The 23,475-nt window shown below is 41.4% G+C and overlaps 1 long non-coding RNA gene and 1 pseudogene across 1 annotated transcript in view; one reads left to right on the top strand and one right to left on the bottom strand.

The window, feature by feature from the left end:
- Positions 1-23,475, top strand: part of LOC108582863 — a 43,159-nt gene that overhangs the window by 7,051 nt on the left and 12,633 nt on the right. Inside the window, exon 2 of the long non-coding RNA XR_001896792.1 lies at positions 3,588-3,728. This is a non-coding gene — a long non-coding RNA (uncharacterized LOC108582863). The remainder of the gene's footprint in view (positions 1-3,587; positions 3,729-23,475) is intronic.
- LOC101022195 lies at positions 20,078-20,526 on the bottom strand (annotated as a pseudogene).

The raw sequence follows: 23,475 nt of genomic DNA on the forward strand, positions 1-23,475 counted from the left end.
GTCTTAACAGATACTGGTATAGTCTGAACTGCAGAACTGACCAGTCTGCAGGGCCAGCTTGAACAGTGAGCATATAGGGGTTCTAGGCCCATGTTCTATCCTATGGTACCCCTCTTTATGACAGACTGACACAGAAAGACAAAGACAAAGAAAACAGCACCAAAAAAGGCTATTTCTTTCCAAAAATTTGGGAGATCAGGGATCTCTGGAGGAAGAAGCTCCCAGACCTCAGCAAATCATCCAATCAGTCAGAGTAATAAAGAGCTTTTAGTCAGCTGGTAGGAGAGCTGCTGCAGGCCAAAGGGCAACAGTCAACTCAGAATCCCTTCATGTTTGCCAAAATGTAAACCCAAAAGTGCCTGAGACAAGTCTCAGTCAATTCAGAGGTTTATTTTGCCAAGGTTGAGGATGCACCTGGGAAAAAGAGGCACAATCACAGTAGGATCTTTTGCCTGTGCATTTTCCAAAGAGGGTTTTGAGGTCTTCAATATTTAAAGGGGAAAGAGCAAGCAGCAGGGGAATGAGGGAAAAAAAGACAGGAGGGTGAACAATGAGGTGAATAGTTACATTCTTATGAGGCTTTGATTAATGCTTACTGAATCCACATTCTATATGTGAAAGGAGCCAGTAGAGGAACTGTTATTTATACGTTCATCTCATGCTCAGTAAATATGCATTTTACATAAACCTAGAATATGAGAAGAAGTCACATTTACATTTGTCTTGGGGTGGGCAGAGGCATGCTTTGTAGTCTTATCTTTGTCCTGTGCCCATGAAGATAAGCTGTTAATTTACATTGTCAGGGTGAGATTCAACAGAACTCTCTGTTTTAGGGTTAATTTATTGAAGGGATATTTATTCTGAGAGATTTGGGGGTCCACAAGGAATTTCCTTGTGAGAAATTTGTGAGGGAGGCCACCTGGAGAGATATGTGGCCTTCTATCATTGTAGCTTTCTGTTTAGGAAAAGGAAGGCCATTTTTGCATGAATCTGTTCACAAGCTTTATGTTTACCTTTGGCATTGTGATTTGGGGGACTTAATATTTTATTTTCCTTTTAGTTATTGTTATCTATAAAAGCTAAAATGAAAGTGAAAGAGAGTGCCTGGTTGGGCCTTGAGCCTAGACCAACCTCAGATATGGGTCTGTCTGAGCTCAGGTTCTTAGCCTCAAATGTACCCACAAGGGAGAAAAAGTAAGCCAGCACAACAGAAAGTACCTTTAATGTTTGTGGCTAGTAAGTGTGGCAGAAGGGCAAAAGCAGGTAACAGTTGAAACCATAGGGTATAGTATGAAGGAATCATTCCATTTCCTACAACAGTATCAGCAGCTCCCTGAGGAACTTTTCCAAAAATGGATCGTGAGAGTAACTAATTTGGAAGCAGTGGCTTTGGTTTGAAATGCTGCGCAGTGGAAAACATGTTTGGGTGATGCAAGACCCACAGGTCACTATAGAACAATTGCAGATTCATACATATGATCCAGACACATAGGAGATTATTCCTGAGAGAAGAACTGGGCTGGTGGACTGGATAAAAGCCACTGTAAGATCTTTTTACTCTGAAAAGGGGGTCTGTTCAACTCCCCCTATAAATGCCAAGTTGGGTGCTTCAGATGAAGCATGTACAAGCCATGTGTGATTGGCTTTATGAGGACCGGGATATTCACCCACTGAATATGTCTGTTACCCAGGTTATGGTAAATGCTGTGGGTAAGGGGACCCCTTCTACATGGGTACCACATGTAATGACATCACTCCTGAAAAGTGGAACAGGAGTCCCAGAAGCCTTATCAAATTTGTTGTCTCAGCTTTCCTTGATGGGTCTTACAGATATTAATTTTAAAAGCTAGGTTAATTAACAAGAATGTGGTGAAGGTTAGAGGAGAGAGTCAAAGGACTCATCCCAGAAGGGTGTAAATTTTTAAATGTTTACTAAGAAATAAGATGAATAGGCCAGGTACGATGACTCACGCCTGTGATCCCAGCACTTTGGGAGGGTGAGGCAGGTGGATCACGAGGTCAGGAGTTAGAGACCAGTCTGGCCAACATGGCGAAACCCTGTCTCTACAAAAATACAAAAATTAGCCAGGTGTGGTAACAGGCACCTGTAATCCCAGCTACTCAGGAGACTGAGGCAGGAGAATCACTTGAACCTGGGAGGTGGAAGATGCTGCGAGCCAAGATCACGTCATTGCACTCCAGCCTGGGCGACAAGAGCAAGACTGCATCTCAAAAAAAAAAAAAAAACAAAAAACAAAGCATTGATAAGGGTGAAACTAAAAGGAAAAAGAAAGGGGAGAGTCATGGGACTCATCCCAGCAGGGTAAACATGTTTAAATATTTATTAAAAATGGGATAAATACAACAGAAATTGATGGGGTTAAAACAAAGGTCTTAATACAACACTATCAAAGATTGGGTAGACCAGAGGGAACCCCGACTGTCTACAAACATTATAGGGCCCAAAACAGTTTTCTGTATTTGCCCCAAATTTGTGAATTTTAAGAAAAAAATGAGAAGGTAAAGATTATAATGAGAAAGCTGACCAAAAATTGTCTGGGGCAATGTTGAGGCAGTTAATCAAGATAAAGATTGACCAATGAGCCCAAGTCCCTTGGCTCAACTCACTGCTAGGAACTCAAATCCTTTTTCACAAGAAAGGGTAAAATGGTCTAGGGATGGAGAAAAAGGTTCCTGGAACTACAACATAAAATGTAAGGGTCGATAGGATTTTAAGAATTAAAATGTTTGAACAGGCTTTATGTAAAGTAGCTGTGTCTCCTTTACCTAAATGTTTTCTGGGAATGGACATTGTATATGACTGGAGGATGTTTCCCTTTCCTGGTACTGTGAAGCAGAAAGCATGTAAATCTTCTCTTTGGACAATATTAATTGCACATGCTCAGAGGGAACCCGTAAGACTGACGAAGCCCACGAAGTGTAGAATAGAAGCTGAAGTGCTGGTAGGGAACAAATTATCCACCGGATAGCTCCTTGTAGAATGTTTTATTGGGGCTTATGGCAAAAGTCTATGAGCACCTTCACTAGAGAATTTTCGTTTGGGGGCATTTGCTGCCTTGTAATTGGATGTTAACTGAAGCTACTGCTATATTTCAAGGACATAAAATGGCCTTGACACCTGAAGTGATAATGTCTGAATGTCAGAGAAACACTCTAATGAGAATAGCAGCACCCGAAAGAGTCCCACTAATAAAATGGGAATGGTTTGTGCAGGATTTATGCTATCTGAAGAATGCAAGGAGGAGAGATGAGCAGGGAGCCTCTTTTTCCCTAGGACTGACTCTGAAACTGTGTGGGGAGCTGCTGGGTTCTACACTGTATAATAAACAGCTCTCACCTGACTGGCAAAGAGCTGCTTGGTGTGTGGATGGCAGTTCCAAGGTGAGAAAGGAAAATACCCTGTTTGGAAGGCTGCTACTCTAATTGTAAAGTACACTATTGTGAACAAAATTTACCTGCCTCTCTACCTGATATCTGCAAAACTGGAAACTATTCATATATTCTTATGATATGGGAATATAGTTATTTGCATAAGTTTGGTAAGAATCTGTTTTCTTTTGTAACAGGACACAATTGGAGACACAGGTTCTTTTATCAAGGCCTTGACTGGAGTGGCATGTTTTCAGATATGACCACATTGCTTTGAGGAAATGAGGTTGATGTTATGGAGCTGATAAAGCCCCCGCACAAAGGCCAGCCTACCTCTGGTAAGTAAAAAATGTCACTTTCTGGCAGGCCCAGGAACTCACGTTATTTTTGGGCCTCAAGAAGAGAGGAATACACCTATTCATATAGGTATGACAGGCACAATCGGATACTGAATCCTTGACTTGGTTAGCCTCAGGGCTTATAGAAGTCTAATCTGAGACTCCGTATGGAAAGTGTCCCAGTGAAGCCAGCTTAAAAGGAGACAATATGGCCAATCCCTGTTCTCCCTGCACTTTATGCAAATAGTCAGGTCAAGTTAATGAGACTAAATTTATTTCACAAGTAAATTGGTCCTACTTTGACTTATCCTTAGTAGAAATGGGAAAACTGTTGAGAAAAACTATGTTTCAGAAGAAAACTATAGTATGCTAGGCCGGGCGCGGTGGCTCAACCCTGTAATCCCAGCACTTTGGGAGGCCGAGACGGGCGGATCACGAGGCTGGGGAGATCGAGACTCCATGCTGGCTAACACGTGAAACCCCTGCCTCTACTATGGGGTAAAATACAAAAATTCAGCCGGGCTGCAGGTGGCGGGCGCCTCTGTGGCCTCCAGCTACTCGGGAGGCTGAGGCAGGAGAATGGCGTGAACTCCAGGAGGCGGAGCTTGCAGTGAGCTGAGATCCGCCACTGCACCTGCCCAGTCTGGGCGACAGAGCCACCCGCCTCAAAAAAAAAAAAAAAAAAGAAAAAACTATAGTATGCCTGGCCATTAGACAGCCTTAATCATTGTTTTTGAGTTTTATTATTTGCCTACAATTCAAACTGAATCCTGAATTATTTCCTCGCTACAAATTTCTAAAGAAAAAACTGGAGGATTTAATCTCTTGGTTCCCTCTAAGGCCCCTTTTGACTTGTAACTTGTGTGTGCATTGTATTTCTACTATTCAAATTATTAATGTTATATATCTCTCATTTTTCTTCTTCCAAGAAAACAAAAGTCACGGTATTTCACAATGACTAGAGATGACAAAACAAAGCCTGTGAATCTCCCTAATTTGGAATGCTACTGAGTCTGATCTGTTTTCCCTTGACACCCCATTGCTGCTAAAGTTGCACAATATCAAGCACTTTCCCTAAAGGCTCAGAAGAGGAGGGTGTGTGAGATTAAGAGGGGTGGAGTGTGGGGGCTAAAGCAACTCCATCTTGGATATTGATCTGTCATATTGAGTTCTGACTAAGCCCATTTCCAAAAAGGCCTCTAAGGTTTTTTTGTTTGTTTGTTTTGCTTACTGTTCCTTGTGTAGGATCGTGTACTTACCTTACGTCCTGCCCTTGAATAATTGTCCTACACATCCCTTCTGTATCACGTATACCCTTTCCCCATGGTATATAAGCCCTGGTTCTGGGTGTAATGGCATGGGGATCCACCAACCTGTCTCCACACTACCTGAGACACAGACATGGTTTCTATTCATAAGTCACTATTAAATGTTTCTGCCAGGTGCAGTGGCTCACGCCTGTAATCCCAGCACTTTGGGAGGCAAAGCAGGATGATCACTTGAGGCCAGGAGTTCAAGACCAGCCTGAGCAACATAGTGAGACCCCCTCCTCCCTTTACAAAACATAAAAAAGTTAGCTGGGCATGGAGACACATGCCTCTAGTCCTAGCTACAGAGGCTGAGGCATGAAGATTGCTTGAGCCAGGAGTTCAAGTGGCTGTGATCATGCCACTGTACTCCAGCCTGGGACCCTGTCTGGAGGGAAAGAGAGAAAGAAAGAAAAGAGAGGAAGGAAGAAGGGGAGGAAGGAAGGAAGGAAGGAGGGAGGAAGGGAGGAAGGGAAAGAGAGAGAGAAAGAGAAAAGAAGAGAAGAGGCCGAGCATGGTGGCTCACGCCTGTAATCCCAGCACTTTGGGAGTCCGAGGTGGGCGGATCACAAGGTCAGGATTGAGACCATCCTGGCCAACATGGTGAAACCCCGTCTCTACGAAAAATACAAAAATTAGCTGGGCATGGTGGCACACGCCTGCAATCCCAGCTACTCGGGAGGCTGAGGCAGGAGAATTGCTTGAACTAGGGAGTTGGAGGTTGCAGTGAGCTGAGATCATGCCACTCACTGCACTCCACCTTGGCGACAGAGTGAGACTCTGTCTCAAAAAACAAGAAAGAAAGAGAGAGAGAGAGAGAGAGAGAGAAAGAGAAGGAGAAGGAGAAGGAAAAGAAGAAAAGAAGAGGAGGAGGCAGGGAGGAGGAAGGGAGGGAAAGAGGGAGGGAGGGAGAGAGGGAGGGAGGAGGGAGGGAGGGAAGGAGGGAAGGAAGGAAGGAAGGAAAGAAGGAAAGAAGGAAGGAAGGAAGGAAGGAAAGAAGGAAGGAAGGAAGGAAGGAAAGGTTCTTCCTGAGAAACTGGGTATGTAAGCCTCTTTGGGCTCTTAACTTCCTTGGAATTTTAGTGGTTGGTTTGCATAGGCTTGCTCACTGTGGAACACTGAGGTGAATTTCACATAATGTAAAATTAACAGTTTTGAAGTGAACATTTTGGTTGCCTTTGAGGTTAATCCTTGTTGTAGAATGTATCAGTACTTCCTTCCTTTTTATGGCTGAATAATATTCTGTTGAATAAATATGCCACATTTTGTCTTTTTTCACTCATCAATTGATGGACACTTGGGATGTTTCCACCTCCTTTTGGCTATTGCAAATAGGGCTGCTAGAACATTCATTCGTGTACAAGTATTTGTTAAAACACCTGTTGCCAAATCTTTGGGATAGATACTTAGAAGTGAAATTGCTGGGTGATATGGTAATTCTATATATAATTTACTGAGGAACTAACAAATTGTTTTCCTTAGAGGCTGAACCATTTTACATTCCTACCAGGAATGTACAAAGGTTTGAATTTTTCAACATCTTCACCAACACTTGCTATTTCCCCATCTCATCCTTTTTGATAGCCATAGTTACAGAATTATACTCATTTCTAGTGGATGTGAAGCTGTATTTCATTGTGGTTTTGATTTGCATTTCCCCAATGATGATCTTGAGCATCTTGTCATGTACTCGTTGTCCATTTGTTTATCATTTTTGGAAAAATGTCTAAGTCCTTTGCCCATTTTTAAATTGGGTTGTTTTTCTTTTTGTTGTTGAGTTGTAAGAGTTCTTTACATATTCTGGATGTCAGACTCTTACGAGATATATAATTTGCAAGTATGTTCTTCCATTCTGTTGTTGTCTTTTCACTTTCTTGAGAATATCCTTTGACAAACAAAAGTTTTTAATTTTGAGAAAGTCCAATTTATTTTTTTCTTTTGTTGCTTGTGTTTTTGATGTCATATCTAAGACTCCACGGCCAAATTCAAAGTTATGAAGATTTATCCCTAACTCTTCTGAGAGTTTATAGTTTTAGTTCTTATATTTAGGTCATTGGCCAATCATTGCAACTTAATTTTTGTATATGGTATGAGATGGGGGTCTAATTCCATTCTTTAGCATGTGCATATCCAGTTGTCCTGTACCTTTTATTGAAGAGACTATTCTTTCTACCAGTTTACCAGTTTTGTCCTTAGTTTACTCTTCTTTTTCCCTGTTCTTTAAGGAATAGGGTTAGGTTATTGATTTGTGATATTTCTTCTTTTTTAATGTAGGCAGTTACAACTATAATTCCCCTTTGAGCACTGCTTTTGCTGCATCCTGTAAGTTTTGGTAGGTTGTATTTTGCCTTTAATTTTTTTTTTTTTTTTGAGACGGAGTCTTGCTCTGTTGCCCAGGCTGGAGTGCAGTGGCGTGATCTTGGCTCACTGCAAGTCCTCTATTTACTTATTCATCTGCTATTAAATGTTCTATCTATTATTTGTTTCTCTTTTTTTTGTTTTGTTCTATTATTGAAAGTGGGTCATTAAATCTCCAATGATTATTGTAGAATTAGTTCTCCTTTATTTCTATTAATGCTTTCTTAACATATTATGGGGCTCTGCTGTTTGGTGAATATATTTTTATAATTGTTAGATCTTGGTAATGAATTGACCCTTTTATCAATATATTATAATATCCCTCATTTTAAAGTCTATTTGGACTGATATTAGCATAGCCACCCCGGTTCTCCTTTTGTTACTGTTTGCATGGAATATCTTTTTCCATTGTTTTACTTTCAATATATTTGTCTCTTTGAACTCAAAATGAGTCTTTTGTAGATACCACATAAGTGGATCATGTTTTTTTTAAATCCATTCTGCCAATCTCTGTCTTTTAATGGTGAGTTTAATTTTTTAACATTTAAAGTGATGCCTGATAAGAAAGCAATTACTTCTATCATTTGCTATTGTTTTCTACAAGTTTCATATACTTTTTGTTCCCCAAATACTGTCTTTTGTGTTTGATTGTGTCTGTCGTGTTTTTTAAAGTGTACCATTCTGATTCCTTCCTCAATGTTTTTTTCTGTATATATTTTAATTATCTTTTTGTGGGTACTCTGGTGATTACAAAAAACACCCTAAATATATAAAAATACAGTTTGAATTGATATCAACTAAGTTTTAGTAGCATACACAAAATCTATTCCTATACAGCTTTGTTATTGTCACAAATTGCATCTTTTATACATTGTGTGCCCATTAGCATACTTTATAATTATTGTTTTCTACATTTGTCTCTCAAACAACATAGGAAACAATAGGGTACAGACTGGGTTCACAACTGCAATCCCAATAATTTGGGAGGCCAAAGCAGGAGGATCTCTTGAGGCCAGGAGTTCAAGTCCAGCCTGGGCAACATAGCAAGACCCCCATTCTACCAAAAAAAAAATTAACAGGATGTGGTGGTGTGTGCCTATAGTCCCAGCTACTTGGGAGGCTGAGGTCAGAGGATCACTTGAACTGCAGTGGGGTTTGAGGCTGCAGTGAGCTGTGATTGTGCTACTGCACTCCAGCCTGGCTGACAGATTAAGAACCTGTCTCAAAAAGAAGAAATTAAAAAATAAAGATATAGGAGGCCAGGCTCAGTGGCTCACACCTGTAATCCCAGCACTTTGAGAGGCCGAGGAGGGTGGATCATGAGATCAGGAGTTTGAGACCAGCCTGGCCAACATGGTGAAACTCCATTTCTACTAAAAATACAAAATGATCTGGGTGTGGTGGCACGTGCCTGTAATCCCAGCTACTTGGGAGGCTGAGGCACGAGAATCGGTTGAACCCAGGAGGCAGAGGTTGCAGTGAGCTGAGATTGCACCACTGCACTATAGCCTGGTGACAGAGCCAGACTCTCTCTCTCTCTGTCTCTCTCTTTGTATATATGAAACAAAATGAAGACTTATACTAAAAATACAATAATACTGACCTATGTAGCTACCTATATTGGAGTTCTTGATTTTCTCATATATTTTCGTGTTAGTGCTTAGCATTCTTTCATTTCAGCCTAGAGGACTCCCTGTAACACTTTGTATAGGGCAAGTCTACTAGGAACAAACTCCATTTTATTTGTCTGGGAATGTCTTAATTTCTCCTTACTTTTCGAAGGAAAGTTTTTGAGAAATGAAATCTTTGGGTGACAGGATTTTTTTCTTTCAGTACTTAGCTTATTCTCATGTTTTCTGGCCTATATGGTTTTTAATGACAAATTGGCTATTAATTATATTGAAAAACCCCTTGTATGTGATGAGTTCCTTCTCTCTTGCTACTTTCAAGATTCACTTTGTCTTTGATTTTCAACAGTTTGATTGTGTCTCATTGTGAGACTTTTTGAGTTTGTCCTATTTGAAGTTTATTAAACTTCGTGGATGCATACATTCATGTATTTCATCAACATTGGGGAGTTTCTGGTAATTATTTCTTCAAATATTCTCTCTCTCCTTTTCTATGTCTTCTCCTTCTGAAACCCCCATAAAGAGGATGTTGATAGGCTTTAAAGTATCCATGAGATCTCTTTGACTCAGTTAATTTTTTCTTCATTCTTTTTGCTTTCTGATCCTTAGAATGGGTCACTTCAATAGTGCTATCTTTGGTTTGCTGAGTTTTTTCTTCTTACTTCTCAAATCTGCCACTGAAACTGTGTAGTGTTAGTTTAATTTCAGTTATTGTACTTTTTTTTTTTTTTTTTTTTTTTTTGAGACAGAGTCTCACTCTGACACCCAGGCTAGAGTGCTTTGGAGTGCAGTGGCACGTCTCAGCTCACTGCAACCTCTGCCTCCCAGTTCAAGCTATTCTCCTGCCTCAGCCTCCTGAGTAGCTGGGACCACCACACCCAGATAATTTTTTTTTTTTTTAGATGGAGTCTTGCTCTGTCATACAGGCTGGAGTGTAGTGACACGATCTCAGCTCACTGAAACCACCACCTTCCAGGTTCAAACAATTCTTCTGCCTCAGCCTCCTGAGTAGCTAGGACTACAGGTGTGTGCCACCACGCCCAGCTAATTTTTGTGTTTTTAGTAGAGACGGGGTTTCACCATATTGGCCAGGCTGTTTTCAAACTCCTGACCTCATGATCTGCCCGCCTCCACCTCCCAAAGTGCTGGGATTACAGGCATAAGCCACTGCACCTGGCCTGTATTTTTAGTAGAGATGGGGTCTTTCAAGGCCAGGCTGATCTTGAACTCCTGACCTCAGGTTGATCTGCCCACCTCAGCCTCCAAAAGTGCTGGAATTACAGGCATGAGCCACCATGCCCAGCCTCAGTTATTGTCCTTTTCAGCTCCAGAATTTTTGTTTGGTTCCATTTAAAACATTTTGTATCTTTATTAATATTCTCACTTTGTTCATATATCATTTTCCCAGTCTCCTTTAAACTTTCGTCTATGGTTTCGTTTAACTCTTTAAGACAACTGATTTAAAGTCCTCAGGGATGGTTTATGTCAATATTCTACACATAAGTGGACCATACTTTCTTGTTTCTTATATGTCTTGTAATTTTTTGTTGAAAATTGGACATTTTGAATAGTATAATGTAAGTAACTCTGGAAATCAGAATTTTCACCTTCCCCATGATTTGTTGTTAATTGTTGAAACCTGCAGTCATCTTCTTGTTTAGTGATTTTTCCAAACTGTTAGAAATAGAGCACGGAGTTGTAAGGAAAATGAGCACGCAAAGGATTTCTCAGCAAAGCAAATTTACTTCTGCACAAAGGGGTGCCTCTGTATGGCCAGTCCCCACGAGAGTACACAGAACAAAGGAGAGTAAGTTTGTATTCCTGATGCAAATCCTGCCCCCTATGCCCTTTCCCCATTGGCTGGGGTTGGACTGCACAATTTAAGCTAGACCTGCTTGGCTAAACATTTAAACTTTTTCTTATATAAGTGGGCACGTAAGAGAGAGAGGGGAGAGAGGGAAGGGGTCGTCTGCGGTGAGCTAGAGAGTCAGTCTTTTCCCAAGTAATGAAAGGAATGTGAGCTGGTATTGATAACGCCACTGGTGCTGTGGCCTGCCTTGGCATGTAGTAACAGCAGAAAGAAGGAAAGAAGAAGAGACAGGGAGGGGTACTGGGAATTAAAGAGTAAAGGATTAATCGGGCCGTTTCAAGAGAAACTGCCATATTTAACAACTTTCCTCTTCTATTTTTTTTTTTTTTTTTGAGACGGAGTCTCGCTCCGTCACCCAGGCTGGAGTGCAGTGGCCGGATCTCAGCTCACTGCAAGCCTCCCGGGTTTACGCCATTCTCCTGCCTCAGCCTCCCCAGCAGCTGGGACTACAGGCGCCCGCCACCTCGCCCAGCTAGTTTTTTGTATTTTTAGTAGAGACAGGGTTTCACTGTGTTAGCCAGGATGGTCTCGATCTCCTGACCTTGTGATCCGCCCGTCTTGGCCTCCCAAAGTGCTGGGATTACAGGTTTGAGCCACTGCGCCTGGCCCCTCTTCTTTTTTTTTAATAACTTTTTCTTTTTAAACCTTTTTAGCATATTCTGACTGTGCTATTTGGCTTGATTTTTTTAGAAGAAAAAGTCCACTTGAATAGGGTCGGGGAGAGTTGAGAAAAGCTTTGGTGAGAGTTATCTCAGTAAGTTTTTGTACTACCCCTCGAGCACAGGGTATAAGGCAGCATCCAACAAGGATTAGTATACCTGTGACAATTGCAAGAGGAGTGAGTATTGAAGTTATTAACCTTTTCTATCCACCGAACCACTTTTCTATAAGGCCTGGAAAGGGATCGTTTATCCCTGAGTTTTTAGCTAATTTATTTGATAGAAAGGTAAGGCCTTGTAAAGCCTTTGTAATCGTTTCATTGGGGGCCATGTTATTAGGAATAAAGATGCAACATTGGGTTCCAGTCATGACACAAAGTCTACCTTTTTCTGCTTCTAACGCTAGTCAGTTCTCCCAGGCCATTTGACTAGTGGGCCCTAATTGTTCAGCTGTTCCTTTAATGGCATCTTTGGTATAGTTAACAGAACATTGTTGGATATAGTAAATGTAGTTTATTTAATTTACATTTTTATTGATAGTTACCCATTACAACAATGCAGATTCAAACCCTGCAGCTATTTGGTTTCAGGCTTTAAATTTATTTGGCACTCCTCGTGGAACACTGATGGCATCTATATAGACCTGAGGATCAAAGAACTCATAAGGAGCCTCTCCTGGCTTGTGGGGTTTTGCTTTTACTTTCTTGGGTTGGTGGAATGCCCCGGTGAAAGGGACGGCCAACTGGACTAGAGCATAAGTTCCGCCCCAGTTACTTGGTAGAGTGTCCAGTGGAAGTCCGCCTCCACACCACCATACATCTGCTCGGGATGGCTAAGGGCAGACTGATGGGTAAGCTCTTGGAAGGGCTAAGCTCTTTGCATCCCTTTAAGTTTCTGAGAAATATCAAGTTTTCCCCCTATTGTGAGAGACATGAGGTAAACCTGGCATTGAGAGGCAGAGGCTAAATGGTCCTCGGGGGCTGACGCACAGGGTGTTGAACTTCAGGGAACAGCAGAGAGAGAGCTTGGCACGATTTATCATCCCAGGCTGTGGGATTCTGGAAAAGAGCCACTATACAGCTCATGCCCAATTGACAGAGAGACCATCCAAGTGGCAAGGGGACAGTCTGGACCTCTGGCCTACCGTGCGCACAGGCATAATAGTCACTTTTGTTCAAGGTGCGGACAGAATATTTAATCCATTTTAGCCAGGCATTTGCATCTTGGTATCTTGTCTCAATTGCTAAGGTTTGTTTTAAGTCATTTACTTTTACAGCTGACACCTTAGTCCTGTCATTAGGTATACGAATAACAGATGTTTGGTTTAAAGCTGAAATTATTGGGCATGGGGAAGGAGGAGTAGGAGTAATATGTATTTCAAAAATACCTATAGGATCTTTCCCATTGACATTGGCCCCTATTCTATAGAGGCGACTGAGGGCAGGCCGAGGGTCGGTGGAGGTAGGGATAGTAATAGAAATAAGGATAGGGTTGCATTGGTGGGTTTGGCACTCAGGGAGAGTAGTTCCTTTGGTAAAGTGGAGGAGGGGCTTTAGATCGACGCACAACCCCGTCGTAGAGATCCAACGTTGGTATTGGGTGGACCAAATACTACAGTCCAATTACTACAATTACTACAAGGTTGCCAGGCTGTGGGAGTAAAGGAATGGCATTTTGGTTGTAGATGATCAAAATGGTGAGAACTAGGAGTAACAGTGGAAACTAAAGGGCCAGGGCAGAGATACTTGTCTGAAGAAGCTAGTTGCCTTTGGTCCTTTAAATCCCCTCAAGGTATAACAAGACGAGCATTAAAAACAATGGTTTGGGGTGAGTCAGACTTCGTTTTTTTTGTTTTTGTTTGTTTGTTGTTTGTTTGTTTTTTGAGACGAAGTCTTGCTCTTGTTGCCCAGGCTGGAGTGCACTGGTGCGATCTTGGCTCACTGCAACCTCCATCTCCCGGGTTCAAGCGATTCTCTTGCCTCAGCCTCCCAAGTAGCTGGGATTACAGGCGCCTGCCACCACGCCTGGCTAATTTTTGTATTTTCAGTAGAGACGGGGTTTCACCATGTTGGCCAGGCTGGTCTAGAACTCCTGACCTCAGGTGATCCACCCTCCTTGGCCTCCTAAAGTGCTGAGATTACAGTCATGAGCCACTGCACCCGGCCAGACTTAGTGATATTAATAATGAAGTAGCTATTAATGGAGTAAGGAAAAAGGGAGAGACAATATAATACGTATAGAAGAAGTAAGTACTTTTTAGCTTTAATTTGGTAGGGCTTGACCCTGGAACAATGGCCCATGATTCCAAAGGTGGTGGTGGTGCTCCTTTGACTCGAGTGTGGTGGGTCCACCCTCTTTCTGCTGTTCAGACTGCCATTTCAGTAGTTAGGAGCACTAGATAAGGTCCTTCGTAAGTTGCCTTGAGTAATTTTTTCCACCCTTTGATGAGGATGTATCTCCAAGTTGATGTTGGTGTACTGGGAACTTTAGGGGCAGTGCCTGTGCTAGGACACCTTTGGTTTTAAGATAAGAAAAAGTGAAGATAGACCAAGTATATAGTTTTTGAGGAACTGATCTGTAGTTTCAAATGTAGGGACATCGGTAGTAGCATGTAAATAAGGCAGCCTGTATAGCATCTCATAAGGGGATAAACCAACATCCTTTTGAGGGGAGATTTAGGCAATGAGGAATTATTTAGTCCCTGGTAACTGGGTTTCTAGGACTAGTTTGGTCCTCATCTCCTGCCCCTGCAGCCATCACAATAGGACAGTGGGACACGTCTCCCCCTGGGTGGGGTGACCAAAGACCCCCTCCCGAAGGAGAATGGTAATCCCTGACAGGCCATCAGAATTTGTTAGAAATAGAGCTCAGAGTCATAAGGAAAATGAGCACTCGAAGGATTTCTCAGCAAAGCAAATTTACTTCTACTGAGATGGGTGCCTCCTGTATGGCCAGTCACCACGGCAGCACACAGAACAATGAAGAGTGAAAGTTTTTATTCCAAATGCAAATCCTGCCCCTGTGCCCTTTTCCCATCAGTGGGGGTCAGACCACACAATTTAAGCTAAACCCAATTGGCTAAACATTTAAATTTTTTTTTTTTTTTTTTGAGGCAGAGTCTTACTCTGTTGCCCACGCTGGAGTGCAGTGGCATGATCTCAGCTCACTGCAAGCTGCGCCTCCTGGGTTCACGCCATTCTCCTGCCTCAGCCTCCCCAGTAGCTGGGACTACAGGCACCCACCACCACACCTGGCTAACTTTTTGCATTTTTTTTTTAGTAGAGACGGGGTTTCACTGTGGTAGCCAGGATGGTCTCGATCTCCTGACCTCGTGATCCGCCTGCTTTGGCCTCCCAAAGTGCTGGGATTACAGGTGTGAGCCACCGTGCCCAGCCTAAACTCTTTCTTAGATAAGGTGGGCACGTAAGGGAGAGGGGGGAGATGGGGAAGGGGTTGTCTCTGGCAAGCTAGAGAGTCAGTCTTTTCTTTCTTTTTTTTTTTTGAGATAGAGTTCTGCTCTGTCGCCCAAACTGGAGTGTAGTGGCATGATCTCTGCTGACTGCAACCTCCGACTCCTAGGTTCAAGCGGTTATCTTGCCTCAGCCTCCCGAGTAATTAGGATTACAGGCGCTTACCACCACACCTGGCTAATTTGAGAGTCAGTCTTTTCCCAAAAGAGGAAAGGAATATAAGCTGGTGCTAATAATGTTACTGATGCTGTGGCATGCCTGGGCAGAAAACAGCATAAAAAGGAAAGAAGAAGAGAGAGGGAGGGGTACTGGGAATTAAAGAGTAAAGGATTAATCAGGCTATTTAAAAAAAAAACTTCGCCATATCTCACACAAGCTATTTTAGCAAAGACTGTATTCTTTATAATGTGTGCTCACTGAAGGCTGTATTTCATCATCTCAGCTGTTAACCAAGTGGCCTGGCAGAGATTTCCTTAAATGCCTGGAACCAAAGAAAAGAAAAAAAAGTCTCTTGCAGGTTGCCTCTAAGTGTGAGAGTACTCCTTCAACACTATGCGAAGTTGTCCCTCAACTCTGCCTTAGCCTTCACCTCCTGCTTGCACGGAGCCTAAAGATCAGCCAAGATTGCAAGCCTAAAGTTGTCTCTGATGTTTTCTGAGCAAGCAACTGGTCCTAGGCATGTGTGTTAAATTCCACTTTCACTGGTACATGCAGTAGTGTTTCAAAGCTCTTATTACCTCAAGAATCTTTCTTCATAGCCTACTGTTTACCAATCTTTGAATATTCCCAGATTTTTCCCCATTTGCTCTCTTTTGCCCCAGGAGAATATAGGAGACATTTATAGTGAAATGCCTTTTTCACATGCCTCCTGGAAAGGTGCTACAGCCCAGTGGGGGTAAAACAAAGGTCAGCCTTTATACTGATTGCTCAAGGAGCTGCCAGGCAGGTCAGATTGCATACCACCATTTTTGAAGAACAAGGTCCATATTGGCCTCCTAGCGTCAGCAAGGTGCACCAGGATTTCAGATTGCCACTCCCATAGCCACTGCCAAGCTGAGAATGGAAATAGTAGGTGGGTAAACAAGAATACAAACAACATTTTCTTACTAAAATTTAGCAGTCTGATTCTTTATTTATTTTTATTTTTATTTTTTGAGACAGAGTTTTCGCTGTTGTCGTCCAGGCTGGAGTGCAATGGCGCGTTCTTGGCTCACTGCAACCTCCGCCTCCCGGGTTCAAGCGATTCTCCTGCCTCAGCCTCGCGAGTAACTGGGAATACAGGCATGCACCTCCACGCCCCGCTAATTTTGTATTTTTAGTAGAGACAGGGTTTCTCCATGTTGGTCAAGCTGGTCTCAAACTCCTCACCTCAGGTGATCTGCCTGCCTCGGCCTCCCAAAGTGCTAGGATTACAGGCGTGAGCCACGGCGCCCAGCCCAGTCTTATTCTTTATTAAGCACTCCCCTCAATGTGGTAAGATTTTGATGAGATTCCAGAGTTCTAAAAACGTTTATTCTGTTGGTTTTTTTCCACCAACTTAACAGTTGCTTCAGTGGAGTGACTGATTCTTGGATCTTTCTACTCTACTATTTTTAATAATGTAACTCTTGAGAGATTTAAATTTTTTTTTTTCTGGAGACAGTCTCGCTCTGTCGCTCAGCCTGGAGTGCAATGGCGCCATCTCGGCTCACTGCAATCTTTGCCTCCCGGGTTCGTGCTATTCTCATGTCTCAGCCTCCTGAGTAGCTGGGATTGTAGGTATCCACCACCACGCCCAGCTAATTTTTGTATTTTTAGCAGAGACGGGGTTTTGCCATGTTGGTCAGATTGGTCTCAAACTCCTGACCTCAGGTGATCCACCTACCTAAGCCTCCCAAAGGGCTGGAATCACAGGCATGAGCTACCATGCCCAGCCTAAAGAACTTTTTAAAATATTGAGACAGAGTCTCACTACATTGCCCGGGCTGGTCATGATCTCCTGGCCTCAAGTGATCCTCCTGTCTCAGCCTCCAAAATTACTGGGATTGCAGGCATGAGCCACAATGCCCACCCCCCATCGCACCCTTTTTTCTTTTCTTTTCTTTTTTTTTTTTTTTGACAAAGTCTCACTCTGTTTCCCAGACTGGAGTGCAGTGATGTGATCTCAGCTCACTGCAACTTCTGCCTTCCGGGTTCAAGTGATTCTCCTGCCTCAACCTCCCAAGTAGCTGGGACTACAGGCATGCACCACCATACTAGGCTAATTTTTGTATTTTCAGTAGAGATGAGGTTTCACCATGTTGGCCAGGCTGGTCTCAAACTCCTGACCTCGAGTGATCCACCCGCCTCGACCTCCCAAAGTGCTGGGATTACAGGCGTGAGCCCCAGCACCCGGCCAGCACCCTGCCCTTTTTTAAAAACCATGAATGGGTGTTGGAATTTGTCACATGCTTTATCTGTTTCCATTGATATGATCATATGACTTTTTAGCTTGTTGATCTGGTGGATTACATTAATTTCTCAAATGTTGAACTAGCCTTGTATGCATGGAATAAATCCCTATTGGTCAAGGCTATGAACTACATGTTTGTGTCCCCTCAAAATTTATATGCTGAAACTCTAACTCCCCAGTGTTAGGAGGTAGGACCTTTGGGAGGTCATGAGGGTGGAGCCCTCATGAATGGGGATATTGCCCTTATAAGACAAAACATGAGAGAATTTATATCTCTTTCAGCCATGAGAGGATACAGTGAGAAGAGGGTGGTCTGTAAACCCAGAAGAGTGCCCTCCCCAGACACTGAAACTTCTAACACTTTGATCTTGAATTTCGCAACCTCCAGAACTATGAGAAATAAATGTTTGTTCTTTATGCCACCCAGCATTTGATATTCTTGTACAGCAGCCTGAATTAAGATAGTCACAGTGCATAATGTTTTTATTATTTTATTCAGTTTGCTAATATTTTGTGGAGGACCTTTGAATCTATGTTCGTGAAAGCTATTGGCATGTAGTTTTTTGTTTTTGTGTTGTTGTTTTTCTTTTTTTGTTCTGGTTTTGATATTCGGGTGATACTAGCCTCACAAAATGAGTTGGAGAGTGTTCTTTTTCTGGAAAAGATGGTGAAAATGCGTTGTTATCTCTTTAAATGTTTGGTAGAATTCTCCAGTCAAACCATCTGGGCCTGGGATTTCTTTTTTAGGAGATTTAAAAAAAAAATTCAGTTTCTTTAATGGTTAATATAGGGCTACCTAAATTATCTATTTCATCTTGGTTGTGTTTGGTAGTTTGTGGTTCCTCAAAAGGCTTCATTACTTCTAAGTTTTCAGTTAAAAACTGTTTTAGAGTGTAAAACTTTGTGTAATATTTTCTTATTATCTTAGTGGCTACAGGATGTGAAGTGACATCCACTGTTTTATTCCTCATATTGGTGACATCTGTTTTCTCTTAATTTTTGTGACTCTTGAAAGAAGTTTATAAATTTTTTTGATTTAAAAAAGAAGCAGTCATTTCATTAAATTTTTCTCCTCTGCTATTTCTTATTTCTAATTTTATTAATTATTGTTCTGATATCTATATTATTTCCTTCCTTTTTTTTTTAAGAAAGAGAGACTCTCTGTCACCCAGGCTAGAGTGCAGTGGTGTGATCATAGCTCACTGCAGTCTTGGACTCCTGGGCTCAAGCAGTTCTCCTGCCTCAGAGTAGCTGGGACTATAAGACACACCACCATGCCTAATTTTTAAAATGTTTTGTAGAGATGAGGTCTCGCTATGCTGCCCAAGCTGGTCTTGAAATCTTGGCTCAAGTGATCCTCCCTGCCTTGCCTTTTCTCAGTGCTGGGATAATACATGTGAGCCACCATGCCTGACCTCCTTCTTTTTGATTGCTTTGGGTTTATTTTCCTCTGCCTTGTGGTAGGAGCTTAGATTGACTTGAGTCCTTTTATCATGTTTAATGTAAACATTTAGTGCTACAGTTTTGCTTTCAAAAATCCTTTAGCTGTATCCAACATATTTTGGTATGTTGTATTTTCATATTCCTTAAGTTTCATTTTTAACTTGAAATTTTCCTCTTTGTCCCAGTAATGATTTAAAATTTATGTTGTTCAATTTCTGTGTGTTTAGAGAGTTTCCTGTTGTCTTCATTATTGATTACCTGTTTGATTCCAATATTGTCAGAAAACATGCTACGTATACTTTCATTTATTTTACATTTGTTGAGGTTGTTTTATGGCACAGGATATGGTCTATCTTGATGAATCTTCCATGAACAATTGGAAAAAAAAAGTGTACTCTGCTTATTGGGTGGAGTGATATGTCATTCCATGACTGGTTGATTATATTAGTCAGATCTTCTATATCCTCGCTAATTTCTATCTAGTAGCTTTGTCACTTGCTGAGAGATCATGTTGCATTTTCCAATAATAATTGTGGAGTTGTCTGTTTTTCCTTTTAAGTCTATCAGTTTTGTTTCATGTATTTTAAGGCTCTGTTTTTTGGTTTATACACATTTGAGATCATTATGTTTTCCTTGTCAACTGAACTTTTCATTAACATATATTACCCCTCTCTCTGTTATCTCTAGTAGGTGTTTGTTTGTTTGCTTTTATTTATTTATTTATTTATTAAAAAACATTTTTTTTTTTTTGAGATGGAGTCTTGCTCTGTTTCCCAGGCTGGAGTGCAGTGGTGCAGTCTCGGCTCACTGCAACCTCTGCCTCCTGGGTTCAAGTGATTCTCCTGTCTCAGCCTCCCGAGTAGCTGGGACTACAGGTGCCCACCACCATGCCTGGCTAGTTTTTGTATTTTTAGTAGAGATGGGCTTTCACCATATTGTCCAGGCTGGTCTCGAACTCCTGACCTTGTGATCTGCCCGCCTCAGCTTCCCAAAGTGCTGGGATTACAGGCGTGAGCCACCGAGCCCCGCCACATGCATATTTTTTAGACAGTAGGGAGAAACCTTTTACAGATAAGTTACAAACAAAGAAAAGGCAAATCAACAATTTTGTACAAGAAATGTGTACAAAATCAACAATTTTGTATAAGAAATGTGTACAGATACTTTGTACAGAATGTGTACAAAGTCTTCACTTTGCTGTCATCATTTGTACAAACTCTTCATAGTTCACTTGACCATCACCATCAATATCTGGTTACCTGATCATTTCATCAACCTGTTAAATTCTCTCCAAAGTTTATCATCACGTGGTGAAGTTCTGCTGCACTAATATAGCCATTGCCATCCTTATCAAACACACAGAATGCATCTCTGATTTCTTCCTCACTGCCTGTGTCTTTCATTTTTCTTACCATCATTGTCAGAAATTCAGGGAAGTCAACTGTGCCATTACCATCAGCATCTACTTCATTAATCATGTCCTGTAACTCTGCTTCTGTGGGATTCTGCCCAAGAGACCAGTTCCTAATTCCTTGTTGTTATAGTTCCATCACCATCTTTGTCGAATTGTGAAAAAGCTTCTTTGAATTCTGCAGTTTGCCTTTCAGTCAGTTGGTCAGCCATGCTGCAAGTGCTACTGGTTTCTGAGACTTGACCATGCAACCACTCAGCTCGCTCGCTTGCTCTCTCCACTCAGACTAATTCCTATACAATGTTTTTTTTTTTTTTTCGCTCTTGACAGAGTTTTGCTCTTGTTGCACAGGCTGGAGTGCAGTGGTGCAATCTCAGCTCACTGCAACCTCTGCCTCCCAGGTTCAAGCAATTCTCCTGCTTCAGTCTCCCCAAGTAGCTGGGATTACAGGCATGTGCCATCACACCAGGCTAATTTTGTATTTTTCTAGTAGAGAAGGGGTTTCACCAGGTTGGTGAGGTTGGTCTTGAACTCCTGGCCTCAGGTAATCCACCTGCCTCAGCCTCCCAAAGTGCTGGGATTATAGGCATGAGCCACCGTGCCTGGCCTACAATTTTTGTTTCAGTCATCAAATATGATTTATAAAATTCATGGTTTATGAAACATACCATTGTATGATTTATAAAACATGCTTTTGTGTATGTTTGTATTTGTGCTTTTTCTGTTGTTCCTTTTTCCTTCCTAATCCTCTGAGATATTTTATCATTTATTTTCTATTTAAAGAACTTTCTGTAGCCAGTCTTTAAGGATAAGTCTGTAAGCAACAAATTCTTTTTTCACTCATCTGAGAATGTCTTTTCTTCTCCTTCATTCCTAGAGAATAATTTTGCTAAATGTGAATTTTTCAGTGGAAAGTTATTTTCTTTTAGCAATTAAAAAATGCTGTACCAGCTGGGCAAGGTGGCTTAGGCCTGTAATCCCAGTGACTCCACAGTCCAAGGTGGGAAAATCATTTGAGGCCAGGAGTTTGAGACCAGCCTGTGCAACATAGCAAGATCCTGTCTCAGGGAGGAGGAGAGGGAAACTTAGTCCGGCATGGTGGTGCTCACCTGTAGCCCCAGCTACTCAGGAAGCTGAGATGGGATGATCACTTGAGCCCAGAAGTTGGAGGCTGCAGTGAGGCGTGATTGAGCCACTTCATTCCAGCCTGGGTGACAGAGTAAGACCCACTTTATTAAAAAAAAAAAAAAAAAAAAAAAAAAGGCTGTGCCACTTCCTTCTGGTCTCCATGGTTTCAGGTGAGAAGTTGTCATTCAAATAGATATTACCCTACAGAAAATGTGTCATTTTTCTCTGGCTTTTAAGATTTTTTTCTTTAAGAAGTTTAACTGATTAAATTTGCGCTTAGTTTTTAAAAAGTTAATCTTGATGTGTCTTGGAATGAATTCCTTTTGGTTCAGCCTGTTGGGATTTGCTCAGATTCTTGAATCTGTAGTTTTGTGTTTTTCAACAAATTTGGGAAGTTTCAGCAATTATTTTTTCAAGTACTCTTTCAGTTACACTCTCTTCCACCACCACTCTCATGGAACTTTGGTGACGCAAATGTTGGCTATTTTGTTATTATCCTACAAGTCTCTGAGCCTCTGTTCATTTTTTCCTCAGTCTATTTTTCCCTCTGTTGTTCAATTTAAGTGAATTCCACTGATTGTCCTGAAAGACTGATGCTGTCCTCTGTTTTGTCCATTCTACTATTGCTGTTTTCTTTCTGTTATTTTTATCTTTTGGTTTTGTTTTTGTTTTAGAGATGAGGTCTCACTATGTTGCCCAGGCTGGAGTGCACTGGCTATTCACAGGTGTGATTATAGTGCACTATAGCTTCAAACTCGTGGCTTAAAATGATCCTTCTGCATCAGTCTCCCAAGCAGCTAGGACTACAGGTGCATGCCACCACACCCAGCTCTATTTTTCAGCGTTAGAGGTTCTACTTAGTTCTTTTTTATTACTTCGATTTATTTGCTGAGATTTTTTGCTTATTTTTCCCCATCATTTCCAGAGAATTTTTAATAGACTATTAAAGAATATTTATGAAGGCTGTTTTGAAGTGCTTGTCAAATAATTCCAATACCTGATTCATCTGTATTGGTATCAGTTGATTGTCTTTTTCTCGTTCAAGTTGTGACTTTCTTGGTTCTTGGTATGACTGATGCCTTTTATTATATGGTGGACATTGTCTCTGTAATATTAGGAAACACTAATAGTTTTTGATCATCTAGTTTATGCTTAACATTGTATTATGTGCTATCTTACATTATTTTAATGAAACTAAGATCTCCAAAAATATATTTTGCTGAGATTTGCACAATTACTGCATTTCTACACAAATAATAATTTTGGTTTACACTTTCCTACCAACTGTGTTTTAGGATTTCCATTTAATATACAGCTGAGCATATTAGTTAATCCTTCAATACTTACATGTTCCAACCATGAGAAGTACAGGACAGAATCCATTACTGAATTATTCGACTTGGTGCAATGCCTCACATATCTGTTTTCCTTGAGTTCTTTTTTTAAATAAAATATCCTCATCTGAAACTTAAGAGCCTTTGAGAAATACTGAGCAAAATGAAATCTGGAAAGTAATATATGATATTATAGTAGAGATTAAATATTTCATTACATTTATAACAAAAATAACATAAGTGATCATCCTCAAATCTGTGAAATTCATCATAAACACATCATAAATATCTTATCCTGTGCTCTCTGCACATTGTCATTTCATGAAAATGAACAATACTTAGACGTCCACACCAGTGATACATAGTTAATGGTATGCTGACAGTTTAAAGACACAGTATGGCCGGGTGTGGTGGCTCACACCTATAATCCCAGCACTTTGGGAGGCCGAAGTGGGTGGATCACTTGAGGTTGGGAGTTCGAGACCCGCCTGGCCAACCTGATAAAACCCAGTCTCTACTAAAAATACAAAAATCAGCTGGGCGTGGTGGTGCATGTCTGTAATCCCAGCTACTCGGGAGGCTGAGGCAGGAGAATCACTTGAACCCAGGAGGCGGACATTGCGGTGAGCCGAGATCATGCCATTGCACACCAGCCTGGGCAACAAGAGTGAAACTCTGTCTCAAAAAAAATAAATTTAGACACAGTAG

Source organism: Papio anubis, chromosome 15, assembly GCF_008728515.1.
Source record: "Papio anubis isolate 15944 chromosome 15, Panubis1.0, whole genome shotgun sequence".
NCBI classification, from domain to species: Eukaryota; Metazoa; Chordata; class Mammalia; order Primates; family Cercopithecidae; genus Papio; species Papio anubis.